This window comes from Drosophila innubila, assembly GCF_004354385.1.
Source record: "Drosophila innubila isolate TH190305 chromosome 2L unlocalized genomic scaffold, UK_Dinn_1.0 4_B_2L, whole genome shotgun sequence".
Classification (NCBI taxonomy): domain Eukaryota; kingdom Metazoa; phylum Arthropoda; class Insecta; order Diptera; family Drosophilidae; genus Drosophila; species Drosophila innubila.
The window spans coordinates 21,246,164-21,268,812 of record NW_022995372.1 but is presented as its reverse complement, the minus strand read 5'-3'; the positions used below and the strand labels follow the sequence as shown (position 1 = coordinate 21,268,812).

The following is a 22,649-nucleotide window of genomic DNA, read 5'->3' as shown; positions in this document are numbered from 1 at the left end:
AATAATTCTATGGTATAATTCATCTTGACAGCCTTTTAATATAAATGCATTTCTTATGCAGTTGGTTCTTAGTCTCTTATTGATGAATATGATGATTTGATGATATGAAAACTATTTGTATAAGCTCGGAAACTTTTGAGTTCTAAGAAAGTTCCTGGTTAATACATGAGTATATCTCAGATTACTATAATTATTGCTGAGTTTTAGTTCCTTTTCTTGGCTTTTTAAAATGGAGAAAATACTGTGACTAACGCGAATATATAAAAGTAGCAATATTGTAGTTTGAGAAGATAATGAAGTGAATAAATAAATAAATTTAAAAAATTTGAAAACGGAAAAAATAGAATATCCCCAACATCATCCGTTTCAAGGAATTTTGTATGATATGTATATATGAGAATATGTTTTTTTGCAAGTTAACGTAGACGGTTAAAAGATTTTTGATAGCCTTAATATGTATGCCGTTTTTTTCGCTAGTATTTTAAAAATATTTATCATTTAATATGGGAAATTTTTAATTAGATTTCCACAATTTTCCCAAATGTGTCGCCCGCCAAATGGTTCAAGTTTATGCACGCATTTAGCCTTGACTGGTTTGCTCTGCATTTGGTCCCATAATTTTGGCCAGAAACTGACGTTGTTGCCAAATGGGACATTCAACGAGAAGGAATTGAATTAGTAATCATGCATTTGTAACGGGTCAATTGACAGCATGCTGGCAGCGTAGATAACCAGGCCAAAAGCAAATGTGTGTTGCATGCCACACATACTAGAAACAAGAACAGCAACAACAATGGCAAAGCATTGCAGTTAACGACACCTGGTTGCAGGCTGCAAGGCATGTATTTACGTGTTAACACAGACTGCATGCATGTGTGTGTGTGTGTGTGTGTGTGTGTGTGAAGTTCCGTGCAACATGCGCAACTCTTTGCTCGCCACACAAATTGTATACACCCAGCTGCCGTGCTATGCGCAACTTTATTAACCCCGTTTACAGTAGGTGGCATCCATGCTGCTCCTTTCCACCATTGTTGCAACAAGCCTGGCCCTGTGGCAAGTGGCAAGTGGCAGGTGGCAGGATTTGTTCCTCAAGTTGCCTCAAGTGCCACCCCATTCGCTTTGTGCTTGTCCCGAAATGGCGGCTTTTGGTTAAAAACTTTATAATTTCATCAGGCGCGCCACAACGAAGAGTCAAGAGGTGCTACGGAAATGAGGTTAGTCTCTAGTCTCGCCTCTGCAGCTACAGCTGCACTTTGTGGCAATGCGACAACTTGAAGTACAAATACTTCAGTTCCCTTTTACTACGGCTGCGAGCTGCAGAAGAAGTCTCTTTTATTATTTTATATTATTAGGAAAAACAAAAAATACATTATATGTAATATTCCTTATTGAAAACAAGATCACCCTTTTTTCAACTCTTAAATATATGTATATGGAATTCGAAATTTTTAAACAAAAGAGCTACATAAAAACTTAAATTTTAGATTCAGTTATTATTTTTAATTTTTATTAAGAAACTCAAAAATATTTGAGCAACTTATTTATTTTAATTATTATTATTTTTTAATATAATAATTTAATTTAAATTAAATTATAATTATTACGCTTCCTGCTGCGAAGTATTGGAATTTTGTATTAAGCTATTTATAAAAATCCATTAAGATTTTAATTAATGGGATAGTCTAATTATTATTATTATTATAATTATAATTGATAATTGAGCTATTTATAAAAATACTTAAAGATTTAGTTAATGGGAAAGTCTGTCATGAAAAAGTCTTATTTACATATATTTTTTACCATGTTAAAAGGCAGATTTTAAGGTTATTGTCCAAAAGTTACACTAGACAATTAAAGGCTCTTCAGTAACTTGTATGCTCTGTAGCTAATTAGATTGACAAAACAACAATCCTAACTTATCATCTTCAACATTTGCATTACAATTTTACAGTTTCTGTGGAAAAAAATTTGTGCGAAAAAAAAAGTTGGAAAAAAGTTGTTTAATTAAAGCAAAGTGTGGCAACTCGTGCAATCTTTTGGAGTGCAAAAAAATATTATAATTGTGAGAGTTTAAATGTAAAAGAAAAGAAATACGTTGGAAAAAGATCGTGTGATGAATGCGCGAAAATCACAGGAAAATTCCCTGTCCCATTTGGATGTGAATTACGTCAGTTTGGCGAATAGTCACGCCCTCGACAACGATTTACAGCAAAGCGAACTGGTAACAGCACAGCAACAGGTAAGAAGAACTATCTATAAGATACTCTCTTAATATTTCTCTCGATTTGTCTGGTATGTAAATATGGTTAGTTTATCAAAATATTTTCATTTGTTTTCATAGTTGTTGCTAAACTTTGGTATAGTTTTCTAGCAATGGCAATAAATTCGTTTGAAGTACGCATTTATAAACTACAAAAAAAAATATATACACGTATATTCGCCGGATTTCGATAAATCGTTGCTTGGGCCGCCAAAATTTATGCATGTGGAATCTTAATGAAGATGGGCCAATAATCATTTTTAATAGCTCATCAACTCTCTAGCTCTCCAAGCCGGACAACAATATTCAAATTTTATTGCTTTTATTTGTATTGTCACTAAATTAGCAACTAAACTCAGTTGAGCACAGAAACACTGAACTCAACACTAAACAGAAACTACTTACTTTGTGGTGCGGTTTATGTGCTGACGACAAATCTCAATCTCTATCTCTATGTGGTGTGGTGTGGTGTTATGTGGCTCAATGGCTGCTGTGCTTGTGACTGGCTACACCACCAAATGATATCATGATCTATTTTTAAGCCATAACATTTATACACACATACACACACTCAACAACTAGCTTGGCTAGTAGGCTCTATTGATTAGCATTTCTGCTTTGATTGTAATTGCCATTATTGAACTGAACTTAGAACTACGAGAATATTTTTCCATTAGTTTATGACATAAATAGTCCGATTGTTTCTCTAAAACAAATAGCTTGGTCAGCTTTTACCAGTTCTAAAAATATTCGAATGATGCTGAGGGTTTTATCTTTTATATAAGTAAATTAAAAAATCTTTCCAAACTTGATAAGCTAATAATTACATGACATTTGTTTGGGAATTATCTCAGAAATTTCAGTATTTAAAATTTATATATATTTTAAAACGCTATTTTATATTTGATTCAATTTGATGGAAATCTTTATACTAAAGATGTAAATTGGAAATTTTTTTTTAATTTTAATGCAGACTTAAATAAGAGGTCAAAAATTGATAAAATTAACATAAAATTTGCCAAAGTTATGACATTTAGAAGATTTGGAAAAATCTAATCATTTGTATTTGTTCTCTCACTGGAAACAATGTTAAAAATACAATAACATCCTGATCAATTACAACATTCTGTGAGCATTTAAGAAAATTTATATACGAATTTTGAAATGCTAGATATATATACATATATTATACACTTGTAACTGAGAAACGAGTAATACAGTTATGCATCTGTCAATTTGTTAAACTGTCGAGCTGTTGTGTTGAAATGAGCGAGAACGATGACATCGTTAAGTGTCAAAAGCATTTGGGATGATCCAAAAAGTGGCACTAACTAATGACGTTAATGATGCCGTTGCTAATGGCCGATCGTTGCCAAGAACTGGTTCCGACCAAAACGGTTAGCCGTAATTGCGGGCGGGTCGGCGGCCTGGGGGGCGTGACAAGCACATAACACTTCCGCAAAACTTACGCAAAAAACCAGTGCAAACAAATAAGAAATATATAAAAAAAAAAAAACTGAAACAATGATCTTAACTCTGTATGAACGTAGTACGCGATCATCGGAGGTAAACGAGGTGTGGATATTTGTATGAGTATATAAATATTTTGGATCACAACTAAACCAGTTTCATATTGCCCCGTTGACTCTTTGAATGATAATATTCGAACGATTCGATAACTGAATTTGGTGCAAGATGAATTAAGTTTAGTCGCAGTTATTATTTGCCTTGACTTCTGAAACAATTTTAAAATAGTCAGAGCCTAATGTCAAAGTAAAGATGAAGTCTTCCAAATTGTGGTTCACATGTATCTGTATCTCTGAATTTATACCTGTCTCTCTGCATTTGTATATGTAAGTGATTTCATACCATGCCGCCGGCCGCACGTTGAGTAATCGAATCAATAATGGCCCAAAAATTACATTTCAAGTTATTTGAATAAATTATCAATTATATAGCATACTTGCGCATATACTTATTTACACATATCTTTATCTACACATGTATTATGTATGCATGAACAAGTAAATGGTAAAAACTGTATCTCACACTGGTCACGATCATTAACAAGGGAAACGGCAGTTTGTTAATGCCTTTGCCTAACTTAAAATTATATTACTTGGCCCTTAGTTGGATCTCGTTTTTGATTTAGCCCGCAGATAATATTGTTGAATGCCAACAAAATGTAAGACATTTTTCTGGTTTCAAATCTCACGAACTTAAACGTAAATTCTTTTCATTTACATTTTTATTTCATAGATCAGACTTAGGACTCGAAGTTTACTTTATAATTAAAACTCCTCCAACCAGACAATAAATATAAATTTTATATTTAGTCGGAGCTTTTAATATTGGTTTACTGATCTCACACTTGCAAAAAGCAGATTCAGTTTTGAAATAGTTGAAGCAAACTCTAGCTTATGGTCTAGTAATTCCTCAAATAAGTTCGCTGGAATTGTTAAAAAGGCATAACAAATTGCAATTTGGACAACGAAAGAAAAAACAAAAATTAAAAATATTTGAAATAAATTCGTAGAAATTAGTATGATATATTCATACCATCATGACTTCCCTAAATAAAAAAAAAATAAAAAATACTGAAATGAAATAAAAATATACATGAAAATTGCACATGAATTCAGTGACCCTGAGAACATATAGGGCCCCAAAAAATAACTGAGCTTTTGAGTCAGCTCTTTGGGTTATCGTATTTTATTTAGGTACATTTTGGTTTTATTTCAGTTTCGAAAGAGTTGGCTGGGCAATTGAGTGAGCCCGTTAATTATAGAGCTTGATCAATTATTCATTTGCCAGATTACCTGAGAACTGAGCGCAAAATGAACTTCACTTAAACTGATTCTGCGAAATTCGCAATTCATTTTGCCGGACGACTCAGCTTCGTTCTGTGGCTCATTTCAATATTTTTATTGTCTGATTGAAGTGTGACGTGGATGCAGATGGAGTTCCAGTTCGACTTGGAGTTGAAGTTGAAGTTGAAGCTGGAGCTGTAGCTGAAACTGGTCGGCATTTCGCCAAAGAGATTAATTGCCGGTCGGCTGACTTTCATTGATCTGACTCTGGCGGGGGAGGCATGCCACATGATCAGCCGTGATGTGGCACAAACGACAACACAACTGCATTTCCGACTTAATTCTTGGACTTGCCACGCAAATTATCCACTAAGCGAAGTTCATCAATCTTACGCCGTAAGTTTTCGCCTAGTCGCATCCACAATTAAGTCAAAACGCAAACATATTTCCGCTTGCGTCGCATTCAATTCACCTGAATTACCAGCTGGCGCCATTTGTAAGCCCCTAAGGCTCCATACCCTTCCCTTCCCTTCCACTTTAATCCCCAGTGCCAGCTGCCACACGCAGAGCAATAAATGATTCAAATATGAAACTTGCTACTTTTTTTCAATTGCTTAAATAGCTTATGGAAAAAATTGAAAGTTTATAATATTAATTATAATTCTTATATTGTTAAGTTCATTTTCATTTAAATAAATAATACATTTTATTAAATTCTACTTTTTAGAATTTTACAAAATTTTAAGGAGCCCGGTTATAGATATTATTACGTAAAATATATAAAAATTAATGACAAATTTGAAAATATCTATTTGATAAAAATTAAATTAATTAAATTAATTTGAAATAAATCACTCTGAATCAAAAAAGTGGGCTATAGTAATAAAACTTTAAGTAACTTCAAGTAAAAAAAAAAAAGTTTTATAACTTGTATCAAAAAAATTGCAAAAATTTCGTTTTTTATATAAAAATAATATAGATATTTAATTTAATAATTCATTCAAATAATAATTTTTTAAACTAAGAAGCTACCCGATTTTTTTTAAAATTAATAGCTCTGAAATAAATTACGAGAGTAACAACATTTATGGATATTATTCATTTATTTTAAAAAGCCATTCTTCCTATTAGCTAGATTTGATAGACAGCTCTTCTTTCCGGAAGTATATAAAATTAACTGTTGTAGACACATTTGAAGGCATTTTTAAAATTGTATCTAAAGATCGATTCCAAATGAACCTATCCATACTAAATAAGGGTTTCTCTGTAGAAATTTAATTTTGACTTCACGCTCTCGAAGTTCAATTGTCAACTAACATTATATCAAATAAGTTCTTACATTGTGAATTAGAAAAATCAATCAAATCGTACCTAATTATACTTAACCCATACGAGTAAAGTGTAAAAGCTAAGCTACAAGTTTAAACATAATTAAAATTTTAGTTAATATTATTAAATAATAATTTTATTTTTAAAGTGTTATTTATTGATTGTTAATTATAATAAAATAATTCATATATTATAGGTCAACATTTCGCATTGCTTTAGCACCACTGTGCACAGATATTAAAATAGTTTCGCAAAAAGTCTCTTAGTCTAAGCCCCTTGGATTCCGAATAATTCGCTGTTAACACTTCGCAGTTGGCCGCACGTAATTGGCTTAGATGGGATGCAACTGTAAATTAATTGGGCAGGCCATGTAAATGGCCTTAAATTGGACGCTTCGTTAGTTGCCTCTGGACACTGGACGGCGGGTGAAAAGTGGAAAAAGTCAGCGCCCTGAATACAAGAATATAAAACTGTGGTGACGCTTTTCATTTCCACCTGCGCGACATGAAGACAGACAGCCAAATTCAGTGATGACGTCGGCCACCAGCGCAGGTGAAAATCAAGCGGTGCCCCCCCCCGCCCTCGCCCCCGCCCCTCTCACGCTTGCTACCCCTAACCCTCGCTGCCTCTGCCGCTGCCTCTGCCTCTGCCGCTGCCTGTACCTGTCACTGTGCGACGTTTGCGTGTGAATTTTCAGTTGCTCTCGATGTCTGTGTTCAATTTTCCAATTTTGGTGTTGCTTTTCGTTTCTTCAAATAATAACACACACACACTCACAAAAAAAAAACACAGATACACATGCACGCACAACACACACGTGTTGACAGACACGCAGTCATATTTAGGCCTGGCCAGGACTGTTGTTGGCTAGGTAGTTGAATCCTAAGCCATGCCACTGGCCGCAAATGAAATCATCGAGCGCACACACACACACACACACACACACACACACACTGTGGTCACGGCCGGGTGACAAAGCCACAGGTCTAGTCCGTCTCCGTCTCCGTCTCCGTCACCCATTCCCGACTTGTACCTCAATTGAATAAAATCGATTTTGGGCCGCAACAAGAAGGTCAAATGCATTGCACGAGCAGACGGCTGAGGGGCTCGGAGGGGGGTGAGGATGGTCAGAAATTCGATATATTGATAAGTGGGCAAAATCTAATCCAACAACAACCAACTGCATTCTCTTATGCAAACATCCTGGCCATCTACATTTGACCAGCAGCTGCCGCAAGGACGTTGCTCAGAGGTGCAGTCAAGGCCTCTCCTTGCCCCCGTCCCTTGCCCCTTGCTCCTTTCAGCACTCTAGCAGATGCAAATGTTAATGTCATACATATATATACAAATTTTTATATGTGTGTGGGAATTGTAATTAGTGGCACTTTCCCAGTTCCTTTGTTTGTGCACACTTGACACAGCAACGATTGCGGCCAGCAAATGTAGGGACCTAAGGATCTAGAGCCTACACTCTGACTTTTATATCAACACAAACACACACACACACACTCGCATACATTGCAAATATGCCAAGCTTACATTGTATTGAGTTCGCATAGTTAAAATATTTATTTTCATTTTCAAACAAACCATTTTTCTGCCTGAGAAAAATATGAATGACCTTTTTTAATAAACCTATGCATACGCCTTATATATCTCTAAAAAAAAAACTGAATATCTATTCCAAACTAATTATTTTAATTATGTTACCTAAGCCCTAAAACTAACCGGCTGCATAATTAGAAGACATTCAAATTCTTTCGGGTTTATCTATTTCTTCTTTTTAAATTATTCTTTCGTAAATGTATGTTCAATTATGAAGTCGTTGAAGTTTAATTTAATTCATTAAATATGTAAATATTATAAATTGAAATCGTCAAACTAAGCAATTACAGAGAGAAAATAAGAAATGTAATTTATAAAAATTTCCGAATGTAAATATAGACACGGATGTAGTGATTTTGACAGTAAAATATATTAAAATCTTGATATAGCTGTAGCTATAATTGAATGGAGATAGAGTATGAATTAAAATTTGAAATAATAAAATTATTAAGGTAAAGATAGAAATTCTGAGCACCCTACAAGATTTGTATGTTTTATCGCCAGCTTTAAATATTTAATCAGTTCAGAATTATAAGTTCGTTTTTCTTTTTAAGTTTTAAACTGTAATATTTTAATTTAGCATTTCTGTAAGTCTTTTTCCCATTAATAATAAACAATTTAAATTGAAATATTTGGTAAAAGGTGTTATGCAAAACTCGCGTAACACTATCCCTCTCAAAGTTATATGTACATATATAAAATTGAACTAAAGGGGAAACTTTTGCGATTTTCTATTGTTTTTTTTTTGTAGTTTCGTAATTTCGGCTCACATTCGGGTCACATTCATCAAAAGTATAAACAAATTATGCAAATTTGCTGGCACTGCACTCAACCCGAAAGTTGACGGCACTTTCCAAAAAACTTAGACCTTACTTGACCCTAAATCATCTCGTGTCTGCCCCTCCCCTGCCTCCTTCCCCTGCCACTGTGGTGGCTCTCAAACGGAAAGGAAAGACAAAAACAACAAATGGACAGAAACATATTTGGAAAATTATTTGCTATTGTTTGTCGCAATTGTTGTCATTTGTTGTTGGTAGTTTTAGTAGTTGTAGTGGTGTTGGTAGTGTAGTATAAAGTCTCCACCATATTTCTTTTAATTATATGATCTATTACATTAGACACACTCCTATGCATACAATTCTCGCACACTTGTAACACATTTTAGCATATTTTATTAATTTAAATAATTCAACTCGGACAGATCCGAGCGGCCCGATAAAATGTTAGAGATCCAGCAAGAAGAAGAGAGGAGCAAATATAGACTAGACGGGTAATACGCATTTGCTCAGCGATGAGTGACGAAATGTCGGACAGCCGGTTGAAAGTCTCAGAGAAAATGAAAAGAAGTTGAGGAAGAAGTAGAAGAAAAGAAGAAGAAAGAAAAACCCAACGAAGCGTCCAAGCGACCGCATCCACCTCCGTTTAGCTCTTCCGAGGTCGCTAATTAAATTCAGTGGAAAAGAGGCGCATTTACCAACGAACTACCGAATTTCATTTTAAATAATATATTTTACTTTATACTGTAATTTGTTTATTATTTGCCTGTATGAGCGATTCCAAACAACGATTACAAATTAACCAACGCTTGGCCGCCTCTTCAACTTGCTCTTCATCATTTCAGTTTAGTTTTGTTTGGTTTCCTTTCGTTTGGTTTGGTTCGGTAAATTGGTCTGACGGATCCGTCGACCTCGATGATGACACATGAGTAATGGTTGTCTAAGTGACGATTACGCCCCAATGGCATTACCTCGTTAATGTAAAAGGGAAGTTTGGCTGCTAGAAAAGGGTGGCTATTAAACATTCTTCAACCTTCTACTTTGAATATTTAAATATTACAAAATGTACTACCATTGATACTATCTACCATCACTTTACGCTCAATACTTTTATTCCCGAAGAATAAGAGATTTCTGAAGCTCTACAGCCAATTTTAAATTTTCTTTTTTTCAATTTCTCGTCTTCATCTAAATAAGACCTCCTTCGATCTCTAAATTTGAGTTCCTTAGGGAAATCAAACCATCAGTAAAACTGTTGGATTTATCGGTTGGCTTCGAGCACGAGAGTTAATCATCTTATCGTAACTTTTCTTTCCTTTAATTTTCCACATAGTCCAGCAACTCCACTTTATCTGTCCTAAAAGTAACTCATTCTACAAGTGATCCATCAGAATCAGTATTAATCATCGACTTCAATCTCCAAATGTTCCTTTTGATAAGCACTAGCAATTTTAGCCTTGTTTTATAAAAAAAAATTAAAAAAAAAAAAAACTAGAAATGTTTATTAATTAAAAAATAAATAAAATAATACATTTCAGAATGAAAATATGATTAACAATTATTATTTTTAATTTTTCTCATTAAACTTGAAAATAACCTGTTTTTTTGAAAATTAAGATGTAATGCGCATATATTTATTTTTTAAAATAAGAACTTGGTCTTATTTGAAATGTTCTTTAAATCAAAATGTGTTCTCTTAATTTAAGAATTTTATGTTCTCGACGCATTATTTAGACCAAAAATCTTAGTTCTGAGACCAAAATCTAGATTTAAGAAAATTTTTTTTATCAGTGTAGCACAATAAATATCAGGAATAAATGAAAATTTATTTAAATACTTTTTGTACTTTTATCCGGTTAGCTTTTGCCTTATTTACGCTTCTTCTTTAAACCCCAACATTATCTTATGGAATAAGCTTAGTTTTCTGAGTATTCCTTACATCGTCTAGCTAAAGTCTAGTTACCTGTTTTAGATCTAACCTTTTTGCAAAAAGGTGTTAGGTCCCTTAGCTAACGTTTTTTAGGAAAACAAAACAGGACAAGTATTCGACTTTTCACACATTTCACACTAATCCCACTTGGTCTGCACCTGGGGTAACTCAATTTCCATGGGATCTATTACAATCTGATATAGTCTAAGCGTCAGGAACGTGTCAAGTGTCAAGTGCACACAAAGCGCATTCAGCTCGTGGGGAATTTAGTTGAGAGCTCCGACTCCGACGTTATAACATTACAGCGTTATTTGCCCAATGTACACACAAAAGGATGGAGGCCGGAATTCCCCGATGGGTTTGAAGAGACTCGTCAACAGAAGCGACTCGCTGATGATTATTAAATGCAGCTTATCCTTCAATGATGCAGCAGGTGGCGCGTGTTAAGTGTTTAAATGTCAAGTGGTTAGACGGCTAATAGAGCGATCTCAGCGATGCGCTTTGAATAATGATATCTGGCTACTGTAAGCGTTGGAAATGAATGAGTGAATGGGAACCCATACCCAAACCCAAGACCAAAACCAAATCTAAGCCCAGTACTCAAACAATACAATATCGCTCCTGAGTTTTGACTCATTCATTCAGTGGGATCCTCACGCGCCATCCGTCACTCCGTCACGTTGAAATGTTGATGTTTTGACATCACAACATCATTATCTACTCTCGACCTCTCTGTCTCTGCCTCCGTCTCTGTCTCTGTCCCATTGTCTGGGTCTAGGCCATAGCTGGTGCCCTCCCCAAACGACGCACGGGCAGCCAATCAAACTCAAAACTAGACGTCATTACAGTTGTGCCTCATCATCTTGTCTAAGAAAAAAAAATAGAATCACTTGAACAGGTTCCCTCGCTTGCTACCTTGATATCAATCTGTTGTAATTGGGTTTTCAGATCTTACAAAACTGCCCGTTGCAGCCCATTTTGTAGTTTTAATTTGTACACACTTTGAGAAAAAGAAATGAGAGAAAAACAGTTTACATAATAAACTTAACATTTTAATAAATTCGTTGAGAAACTTATAAATCGGAGCTTACGTGTAGTTTTTAAATATTGTCCCAATTACTTTTAAATATTTTTAGAAAATTTTGCAAAAAAAAAATTCACCTTGTAGTTAATATCTGTATAAATTATTGAGTCTAATCTTTTATTTAAACTCAACATAGAAACCTTATTTCTAAATAATTAATAAACATTAGAAATTGTTTTAAAAGAGAATTTAGAGGTCTTTCCTCTACGTTATCTTCGATATTAAAATAAAAATTACAGTATAAATATAGATGAACTTTGAATAGTTGTTATCCTTTTTTCTCCTTCTTTCTTTCAGGCAAATGCCAGCTAAATGCAAATTTAATTTAATTTAATTTATCTTTTATCCAAGAATTTTTAGGTAATCAAAGTGCAGATCTTACTCAAACGTTATGAAAGTTTGTTTTCCTTACTTAATTTCTATTTTATTCAGCCTAGAATACTACCATTTTTTCTTCAAGTGCATCCTATTGTAATTGGGCCCTATTGTCTCAAACAAGTCTTCGTTTCAGTCCCGCTTTGTGTATTTGTTACTATCGAATGCCCAATTGGGCCAATTAATCGACTTGTTGAAGTGTTGGTAATACGAGTAAAAACCAATGTCACTTTACTGCCTCTTTGTTGAGGCAGTAAAGATTTAATCAGTGCTTTAACCCTAAAACAGTATGACCCGACCAAATGCTGTGGCATCTTGATGGCAAATACATCTTGTTTTACAGCCAAAAAGAAAGTGTGAATCAATTAGCCTCGAACCAAGAGACACAATTTTTTGTTTTGCCAAAAAAAAAATAAAGTTAAACAAAATAATAATAATAATAAAGAGAAGAAAAACAATTACGAGATTTTTATTACGCTAGATTTTACTACCCAAACGCAAACCCAAAGTGTTCATCATGTTCTTGTTGTTTGTTGTGTATTGCTTGCTGTCAATGTCGTAAAACTGTTTGCGGCTCGTTGTTGGGTCATTGGGTGAAAGGCCCGGCGATAAAACCCTAAGTACACCACTCCACTCCACACTCTCGATGTACGATAAGACCGTCAGCCCGTGCCAGTACATCAATTAACGGACACTCACTTGGTATCAAAATTACAAATTGCAGTTGGTATAAGACATGAAAGTTAAGCACTCAAATTCTGTACAGAAACACAACATGAAATAATTCGCTCAACTAATTTTTATCAATTAATGTTTTTAGTATCGTTTAGTTAATATGTGTAGCTTTAACCCCCTTTTACAACAGCAACAACAACTACAAATTTGTCAAAATATTTGTTGCTAAACGAATGCTGCGTCATCGACTCAGTCCACAATTCAGATCGTCATAGTCATCGTCATCGTCACGGTTCCGGGGTCCCAGGGAGAACTGCCTTTAACTCAAATGTTTGGCACGCGTTTTCACTGCCGATCTGCCCGATCTGCCTCCGATCTGGCCCCGATCTCCGACACCACCAATTGAAATGATTAGTTTGACTTGTCAGATTTTGACATCAGTTGTCATCTAGGCTGTCAAACATTTTCGTTTCGCTCGTTTTGCCCCATGAAAAATTGACAAATTCTTAAATTTGTTTGATTTTGCAGCAAGAAATTCTAATTTATATTTATTTAATATGAGTTTGAAAATTAATTTATTAGATATTTTGAAAGCTGTGATTATTATTGCAATCGATTTTATGTAAAAGATTGTTCTGGTAATAAAATCTATTTTATTATGAATCCGTTTATTTTTAAAGTAAATTACATTTATTTGGTAAAAAAAAAATTAAAGTAAAACAAATATCTCTTATATTAATATCCAGTGTTTCCATCACCTGCTCAAAAACCATTTGATCTAGAATTACACAATGCCTATATTGTGAATTGATGGCGAAAATCAGTTGCAGGTAAAATAAAATGGCATCAGTCTATAGATTATTTTTAATCAAATTATTTTTGCTTAAAAAATGTTCGACTTTTCCATTTTTGTATGCCATTTAGATATCACCTGAGATCATATTTTTCAATTTATTAATTACTGAATCTTTTTTTAGTTTAAAAGTAAATAAAAATATTATATTCATAAGATTTTGAAAAAGGATAAAAAATGTATTCCAAGTACATTTCAGCAATGAAATATCTAATTTTCTGCCGCATTTATGATTGATAATACTAAAAAAAAAAGGGTATGCATATTTTGTGACCATCAAATAAGCAGACAATGTCAAAAGCAATCAAAGAATCAGGGAGAAGTACGATCATAAGCTGAGATCTTGTCTTAACAAAAATGGTAATTAAATGTTTGTCTGTAATGCCAAAGCTTTGAGATGTTTTGTCGAGCAACGATAACTGGACTTTGATCATAACTGAGCATAATTATAGTCCCAAGACAAAGACCTAAAGGCAGACCGACTAGACACACACACAGAGACGGGTACAATCGAAATTTTTAGAGCTTCAAAAAGATGTTGTACTACAATAAAAGTGCTTTATATAATTTTTCCCATAGCTGACCGATGCACGGAACGAATCTTTATTTATGGCATAATGATCATCAGCGGACTCCCAATAGTTCCCTTCAAGGCAAGAGGAAGAGGGAGAGGCAAGAGCTGCCCGTCTCATCGCTTTACGATCAATGTCCAAGTGTGCGTGTATGCGTGTGTGTACGTATTGGGCATCATCTGTAGACCCGTCTCTCTGGCCAGGTCTTCGATAATTCTTTATTATTTCTTTAAAACTTCACCTTTAATTAAACACGAAACGAAATTATAAAATTGTACCTGCTTTAAGAGAGCCCAAAGAGCTATCCCAAGTCCAACTCGAAGTTGAAGTCGCAGTTCGAGTCGAAGTCGGAGTTTCGACTTGTAGTTGTTGTTGCTGGTTGTCTTTCTGTTATTTCAAATACAACCCACGGGGGAATTTCTACCTGCGCAGCGTCCCCGCTCATCTGCTCTCGTGTGTCTTCTGTGTGTGTCCCCAAATTCGATCAATTTAGATACAAACACCCATTTATGCATCAGTACCTTTTATTAAACTACACACATACATAAATTTGCTTGTGCGTGTGTATATATATGTATATATTTGTGTGTGTGTGGGTCTCAGTTTCTGTTGCCGCCGATCTTTGCCGTGCTACGTGCTGCCTTAATAAGCCCGTTAATGGAATATTAGGCAATGGCAAAGAGTTTCAATTCGGTTTTTTTTTTTCGGGGAGACAATCAATATCAAATACGCAGTCCCACATGGCGACACACAGCGACACAGAGAGAAAGAGAGAGAGAGAGAGAGAGAGAGGGAGTCACACACTGTGAATTGAAGGAGACAATTTCTGCTTGTTGTTTTTGTTGTTGCTAGTGACCAGCTCTGAGCATCACACGATCGAACGAAAGATTTTAGTGCTGGAATGCAATAAAAATTTTATTTTTTGTTTTGTTCGATTTGATACAAGTTTTATAGTTGGTCTGCTTATTGTGTGTAGGAGATACACACACACACCTGTGTATGTACAAGCCAGCATATAAAAGTACAATCACACACATGCAGATACGAGTAAAACAAGTCTACAAATGGATAAAAAAGAGAAGTAACTTGCGCACATTTTATGATATTTTTACACTAAAAGAAATTTTTATACATACAAATAATTTATTAAATATATATATATTATTTTTTTTTAAATACGAAATATGTATAAGATTCAATCAGATTTTTGATATTTTGCAAACCGAATTTCAGACGCGTTTTTAATCTGTCCGTCTTAGTTATCTTAGAATATCAGCAATATTCAGCAAAGTATTTTATTTTTGTAGTTCAGAATCTGTTAATACGACTCTGCAGGATTGAATCTCTTCCAAACTATAGATGAAAGTTTGTATTATCCTCCAACGAGACAACTAGGATTCGAACTCATAGTCAACTATGTATATTTATGATTATAAAATGTAATGGTCCTTAAGAATTAAAACAGTTATAGAATTTAAAAGTATAATTTACAGTTGCAGGTCTGAGTCTAATAATATGAGCTTTGTATTAGCATTTCTCAGTGTATTGCGGAGCTTCCGCCTCCGTGTATCTAATTCAACTCTTTGTCATTGCACAAAGCATTAGTGACTGTTTTCTCCGGTTTCTACGCCTCATATCTTTCTCTCTCAATGCGTCTAATGCTGTCTCTTTCAGAGTCGCTGTAGTTAACTATTGATTGTTTGCATAAGCCTCCCTCGAAATTGAATGGGGTCATTTGACTTTGAATTTGTCGAAGGGCAAAGACATTTCCAGCAAATCTACAAATCGATATGCAAAATTCTACACATAAATCTACGTATGTTAGTTAATGTACAACGTTCTTTTATATTTTGTTTATCTTTTTCATTCTTTTTAGACCCCGTACTTAAAAAAAGTACAGGGGTCTATTGGGTTTGTTTTACCGAATATGTGCGTAACAGGTAGAAGGAGGCGTGGCAGACCCTATAAAGTATATATATTCTGGATCAGCATCAATAGTCGAGTCGATATAGCAATGTCCGTCTGTCTGTCTGTCTGTCTGTCCGTCTGTCTGTCTGTCTGTATGAACACCTAGATCTCGGAGACTATAAGAGCTAGAGACACCAAACTTGGTATGTAGGTTCCTCTATACTGCAGGCAGATCAAGTTTGTTTCAAAATCAGCCACGCCCCTTAACCGCCTGCAAATCGACATTGAAAATTTCATATCCAAATTATAAGAGCATTTTGAATGCCAGAAATTCCAGATTTTGCACAGATGAAGATATAATTGTCCTAAATTTTTGCTGAAAATTTCATTCTGATCGCACAGTAAATAGCGAAGATATTCAAATAATAAATTTTGCTGTTAAATTCGTTGATGGCGCGTTGGCAGTAATTAAAACTTGAATATCTTGATAAAACAAAAAATTTATATTAACATATTATATAACAAATTGGCGTCCATTCAGACGTGAGCTTCGGTGGCGCAGTGTACTGAGTCGCGGAGTCGGACAGTGCTCGTGGGTTCGAGTCCTGCCGTGGGCGAAAGATTTTTAATTTATTTATGTTCGAATTCAATTTCATTTTTTATTAAAACAAACTCAGTGCTTATTTAAAATGTAATATTAACATTAAATGTTAAAATATAAATTATTTCTTTTACTTTTTAATTGAACACCAAAACAAGCAATATGGCCATTCAGGAGGATAAAGTCATAAGTGCGAGAGTGGCTCAACACTTTGAGCCTTTGTCTTTTGAAAATTTTTGCAATTTTGTCGCGGGTTCGATTCCCGGCGGGAACAACTTTTTTTCCAGCTGAATTTAATCTTTTTTTTTTTAATTTTTACAATTTATTGAAATTGTTATTTATGAATGTTATACTGACATTTAATATTGAATACATGTTTAAAAATTTCATTTAAATAATTTTACATTGGTATTTATATAAACGTTAAGTTAAAATTCTATGTTAATTTCATGTTTATTATAAAATTACTGTGTAAGTTTATGTTTTTAGTAAATTTGTCTTTTTTTGGTTTTCAATTATTTTACTATTTGATTTAACATTTAGCATGTTTAACATGCAGTTTTAATTTATTCTCTGTTAAGGTTTCACTTATGCTTAACATAGCCAAATATGCATAAACGCATGTTTATATATATGAATGCTTAGCTAGAAACTTCTTTTGTTTTGGCGCGTGCCAACATATGTATGTATGTGTGCACTTAACAGATCTTTGAATTGCACATATGGATGTCCTGCTCTTCCTAATGATTAATGCATATGTATGTCTATTTGACTTTAAACTGACTCTTTTTCAACTCTTTTGTGCGCGCTGTGTACAAGTGATTTTGAAATTTAATTTTGTTGTGCTACCAAGTGTTCCATTTTAAGATAATTAGTGTGACTAGTGTTATTAAATAGTGTTAAACATAAGACTCTAAGGCATATATACTATAAGTATATAGAATATTCATTTAAGTTCGTCTTATACATCCTTACCGAAGTTGGTTCTAATCGGTCCACTATATCATATAGCTGTCATAGGACCGATCGGGTGAAAATTAAGTCTTAGTATGAAAAACTTGTTTTTTTTATGAGATATCGTAACCAGACTGATAGAATACAAATAAAACTTGGTTTTATATATACTATATCATGTAGTTGTCATAGAACCGATCGGCGAAAATCAAGTCTTAGTATGAAAATCTTTTATGTTTTATGAGACATTGTAGCCAATATGATAGAATATACATTTAAGTTAACTAAATATTTTTTTATTTTTTCCATTATTAGTTTTTGCCATAGTAAGTACGGGGTCTCCGACAGTCGAGTATGCTCGACTGTAGCACCGGCCGACTAGTTTTATATTCTTAAGTATTTTAGAAGTGTTAGTTTTGGCTACATAAGAAAAAAGGAAAGAACCGTTAGAGATGTAAGAAAGTTTCATTCTTTTCTTTTGCCATTTTTGGCCAAGTATCTAAAGTGGCCAAAACAATAGAGGGTTAAAAAAACAAGAGAGAGAGAGGGAAATAGAGATAGAGCGATAGTTTACTTAACATTATTATTTAGTTGGCCCGTATCCGGACGCGTCGCAACCCGGTGTCAATGTCTTAGCCAGGTCTACACAAGAATTAAGAATCAACCCCATCTATTCGCTAGTTTCAAAAAAAAAAATTATTAATTAATGTACGAGTTTCAAAGTTGAATTGGCTCTTGGCCATAGTTACTTGGCCTCATCTTCAGTTCAGTTGACGTGTCAAGAACGCCACGCCCCCCTCCGCACCGCCCTGTCGGCTTATAGGCATACCCAATGCCCATTGCCCAATGTTTCGGTCATTCCCATTTTGTTATTCCAGTTCATGTTATGTTAATCGGCCAAAGAGAAGTTACCAAAATGCTGGATGATGGCTTTTAGAGACATGTTCTCTGTATAAAATTAAGTATCATTTGATTGCCTTTGTCGAAATAGCCGCTAAGAATTTTTGGTAGTTGTTTTACTTTTATTATGTATTTCTTTCGCTTCAGTTAATAAATATACAAACACACACAAATTTAAATAGAAATTTTTTTGTCGCCGAGTTAAGCCGAGTTCATTGGACTGAACATTTTGCCTATGACGACGACAGCAATCATTGAATACTTATTATCGTATGTAATATTCCCAGAATTCGAAAGGATTTCAATTCCTATTATTTTTTTGTCCAATTTATGAAAATTTTTTTTCTGCAGCTGCTCTTTCAAAAGCCATGGCCCAATTATTGCAGCAGATAAATTCCGTGTACGTGATTTCCCACTCAAGATAGTCCACATGCGTCCTTCCTCCTCGTTCTACTCGTATTCCGGGAATCGAAATGGGATTAGATTCGCACTTCGTTTTGTTCAGCGCACGTTTCGACAAGTGAAAAACTAGAAAGAAAAAAAAACTCAATTGTTTTCCCTGAACGTGAGTGTGTGCCTCGACATCGATTCCTTTATATAATGCCAAACATGATCAGATATCTCCTCAATTGTTCTATTAAAAAAATTATATAGAAATTGCAAACATTCTTGTAAGATCGTTTTTTGAGGTAGTTACTTAAATTGTTATTTATTTAAATTTTTCCGCAATACTCCGATACTTTAAGTAAATTTTTCTATTAAGTTAAGTCTATAAAAAATCGAAAGTTTACGTGTTTTGTTTTATTTTAATAGGACGGATAAGTTTAATTTTCGTTTCATTTTTCCAGTATACAAAAATAATGAACAAATCCAAAAATGTACTTGTTTCTAGTACAAAACATTGTCAACTTTAATTTAATTCTATCTTAAAACTAACTGTTTTAAGTATAAACTTATTTAAAAATAATTTTGTATAAAAAACTTAACCAAATTTACAGATTTTTGGCATGGCCCTATTCATTCTTATTAAGTTTGCTAAAATCGGACTATAATATCATATAGCTATCATAGGAATGATCAGCTAGAATTTTTAGTTTAAGGTAGATTCATACTTAATTTAAGAATATTGGTGCACAGCAATCTTAAAATGTTAAAACTAAAAAAGTTGAAATGAGTATACTTTATCATTGATTTAAGTAAAAAAAAGAAAATAAATATACAACAAATTTATTTAAATTTATAATTATAATTATATTTGAAATATAAACTAATAATTAAATATAAAATCATTAATATCTTAATAAATGCTATTTTGCAGGGTTCCTCGCCTACTCTGACGCTGATCACCTCAAAGGTAAGTTAAAGGTTATCTGTTCAATTAGCTCTAATAATTTCTGCATGGCTTACTCGCTTGGCTTACTCGGCACTTGGCTTTAAGTGCATGTATTAGTACTTAGTTATTGCTTAGTGAATCATGGAAAATGTTAAGCTGCAATTAGGTTGACTCAGCGCTGGTTGCCACTGGCAATACTACGAATTAAAGCAGGAGTAGCTGCTGTCCAGGATTTGGGTCTGCAGGTGACTCAGTCAACAAGTCAACAAGCATAACAATAACAAAAACAACAACAACAATGAACAGGAAATGGCGGAGGTTGAGGCGTGCCTGCAGCGCGAAATGTTGCACCAAGAGTCAGCATATGAGATACACACACACACACACTCACATCCACACAGAGACCGTCTGAGATAGAGATACTCGCACTTTAGTCGAGACAGCATAAATATCTTAGCGATTTCAGTGTTAACTTTAAGCCCTTTCTGCACTCGTAAAAATTATAGTTTATTTGTTGAATTGACTGCACTGTCACCGGCGTTAAATGTAATGGGTTGCTTCGCCAGTAGATTACCTGGCAGCAGATTACAATATCGGGTGTAATCGCAATGCAAAAGTCGTTAGACCCTGAGAAATGGCCGCACACTCGTCGAATTCTGCAGAAGACGTCTCACGCAGCAGAAGACTCCGTGGAGAAGGGAATGGGAAGAGACGAGGCACCGTGGAAGTGCTGGTCGACCTTGAAAATGCAAACTATGCCGCGAGGGCGCTACACACACACATGCACACACACGCACACACAACCACACACAGCGCAGAGGCTTGGGAACAACACAAACATAAATGGGGAAGGCACAAGGGAATCAAAGTCAAGTGTTGATGTGTGTGTTTGTCCTATCCACAGATACGAGTACAATTCCAAACAAAAACGAGTTTCGCTACCACCAAAAACTGCATCAGTATCCGTATCTAACAGATACGCGAACTAAAATGAAATTTCGCCTGCGAAACCCGAAGACCAAATGAAGAAGAAAACGCAGAAGACGAAGACGAAGAGTGAAGACACAAGACTGAAGATTCAAGTAAAAGCAAAAGTCGGTCTTTGTGCCAATAGAGCTTAGAATGCGGTAGGACGACACTCCTCTTCTTCTTCTACTTCTTCTTCTCCTGCACTCCGCTTCGTTCGCTGCTTATTGTTGTTGTTTATGTTTGTTGCTGCTGTTGTTGTTGTTGCGCCGCAGGAAACGACAACGTTTCCCAAATTCAGACTTTGATCTGCGTCTTCTAAACAAATTTCGCATATGTTTTTACTGCTGCCATTTGTCCCAGTTCCAATTGCCATTCACAGACCCTGTTGTACTCCTTATATGTATATGTGTGAACTCTCGTTGAACAAGGCGGCGATATGCAAGATTTAATTTGACTTTGTCATTTCTCTGTGCGACACATTAAGAATTTAATTAAATTCATTTGTTCGCTTCCAAATATTTGACTCTTTCCAAATGTTTCAGAATTGCGCTACAATTTCTTAATGTTTCTAACCTTATATTTAATAGGGGTATATTAAAATAAATTAGTAATGTTGTGTTCATTTCTATAAGACAGTTGAAAATTAAGAAAAATAAAAACGTTTTATGCTATCTGATGTAATAAGATTTAAAAAATGAATACAATAATAATGCCAAAATAATCATCTTTTTCCAAAAGTGTAGTAAATCTGTCATTTGAAATTTCTAAGATAACATATATTCTTGATTTGGGATATAACTTACAACAATACAATCCAATCAGAAGTGCAAGTACTTTGCAGTATTTTACTATTTATGACTGCAAAAACAAATTTATGTTGAGAGATTAATGCTAAATGTATTAAAAATAGTAAATATATAGACATCAATTTATATTTTGAAAAAAGTAGGTGAAGTCATTCATTTTAAATCGCTTTACTTTTTTAAAGTCACTTATAGTATTGTTTTTCAACTATTTATTGAGTAGGAATAATGTAAATAATCTAAAAAATTATATTTACGCTACTCCTACTCAATAAATTAGTAGATTTCAAAATAAAATTAAATAAAATTTAATGACTGCAGAAAAAAATTAGTGTTGAGAGATTAATGCTACATATATAACAAATATTTTAGTAAATATATAGATATGTTATCAATTTATATTTTGAAAAAAAAGTTAAAAAAAATATTTTAAAAGATATTTATGCTATAAGATGAGAACTCATAGTTAAAAGAAATAATCCTTAGTTTTGATACATTTTTCGCGAATTTTGCTAATATTTTGCCATACATACTTTTTGAATTTGTGCTCCTTATAAGAAAAATTAAACAATCTTTTTATAAATTCTAATTAATATCTACAGGGTATTAAATACGAATACAATACTTACTCAAATGATCTGAGAACTATAGTGTGCACTTTGAAAAGAGTTCTGATATTGCCCTGCAGCTTTAAATGCATATTCAAGCAATGCAATGTGATCAATCCAAGCTTCCAGGAATACATTAAAGCCAGCAATACACATGTTAGCAGAGGAACAGATGGGCAGGGCGATGGAGGGATGGAGGGCCTATCGCGGAGGGGCTTTAGGGCTTTAAGGCCATATCCAGTGACAGAAATGCGCTGGAGTGCTATACATATAAAGATCAGCGTTTTATGCATCCTTAACTTAC

At 34.2% G+C, this 22,649-nt stretch overlaps 1 long non-coding RNA gene across 1 annotated transcript in view; it reads left to right on the top strand.

The window, feature by feature from the left end:
- Positions 1-2,192: 2,192 nt before the first annotated feature.
- The window catches only part of LOC117781986, a 28,632-nt gene continuing 8,175 nt past the window's right edge, over positions 2,193-22,649 (top strand). Inside the window, exons 1-2 of the long non-coding RNA XR_004617217.1 lie at positions 2,193-2,239; positions 19,951-19,986. This is a non-coding gene — a long non-coding RNA (uncharacterized LOC117781986). The remainder of the gene's footprint in view (positions 2,240-19,950; positions 19,987-22,649) is intronic.